Below are 488 nucleotides of genomic sequence, written 5' to 3'. Positions count from 1 at the left end.
GTAACAAGAAACCCTTTTCTTTTCTCTCTTCCTTCCTTCCTTCCTTTTTCCTTTCTAATAGTTCGTATTTCTTCCTTTTCTCTATCCTTTTTGTAAAGCCTCAACAATGTTTTCTTTTTCTTTCCATGTATCTCAAACTTATGCAAGATTTCTTTTTTTTTTATCGTATTATATTTTAGTATTTTCATTAATTAATTTACTTATTATTATTTCTATCATTAATTAGGTGGCGAGCCTGTAGAATCGTTAGCACGCCGGACAAAGTCCTTGGTGGTATTTAGTCCGTCTTTACGTTCTGAGTTCAAATTCCGCTGAGGTCGACTTTGCCTTTCATCCTTTCGAGGTCGATAAATTAAGTACCAGTGAAACACTACGGTCGATATGAGCTATTATCCCCCTCCCCCAAAACTGCAGGCCTTGTGCCTACAGTTGAAAGTATTATTATTATTATTATTATTATTATTATTATTATTATTATTAAGGGTATC

The 488-nt window shown here is 33.4% G+C and overlaps 1 protein-coding gene across 1 annotated transcript in view; it reads left to right on the top strand.

The window, feature by feature from the left end:
- Nucleotides 1-488, top strand: part of LOC106878570 (multiple epidermal growth factor-like domains protein 10) — a 33,557-nt gene that overhangs the window by 27,688 nt on the left and 5,381 nt on the right. The window lies entirely within an intron of this gene.

Source organism: Octopus bimaculoides, chromosome 14, assembly GCF_001194135.2.
Source record: "Octopus bimaculoides isolate UCB-OBI-ISO-001 chromosome 14, ASM119413v2, whole genome shotgun sequence".
Classification (NCBI taxonomy): Eukaryota; Metazoa; Mollusca; class Cephalopoda; order Octopoda; family Octopodidae; genus Octopus; species Octopus bimaculoides.
This window is presented reverse-complemented; position numbering and strand designations above follow the sequence as displayed.